Genomic DNA, 528 nt, shown 5'->3' on the forward strand with positions numbered 1-528 from the left:
CACCAAGCACGTGAGATTCATTAATGGCAAATATTTGAAAAAATATGTTCCTTCTTTATGGGAATGTGAACAGATAAAATCATAATCAAATATGTTGAATGATTAAAAGATAACAAGGTCATAGCGAAATACGTTCAAATGAAGTCCTTTATTATCAAACGTTCATTACAAAAATGCAAAAAATACAAATAATGGATGCTCTACAAAATACAATTAAAAGTAAGCTAATCTCCTGGTTGATCGCTGAGTAAGCCTCACACCGCCTTCCTAAATACATCGCTGCACCGAGTAAGAGGGTGGACTGGCCTCACCACCTTCCTAAATGCATCGCTGCAATGGCGAGCAAAGAGGCTGAGAAGCACTCTCAGCAAGCAAAGTGGCTCGCAAGCATCCCAAAAATTGCCTTCTATCATTGACTCCTTGTAAAGGATAAAGAGACGATGGGAAGAACTTCGATGGTAAAAACTTCGCTGCTGACCAGAAAATATTTCCTATACCTCCCACACCAAAGGTGACATCAAGGCAAAT

This window comes from Olea europaea, chromosome 10, assembly GCF_002742605.1.
Source record: "Olea europaea var. sylvestris chromosome 10, O_europaea_v1, whole genome shotgun sequence".
Lineage (NCBI taxonomy): Eukaryota > Viridiplantae > Streptophyta > Magnoliopsida > Lamiales > Oleaceae > Olea > Olea europaea.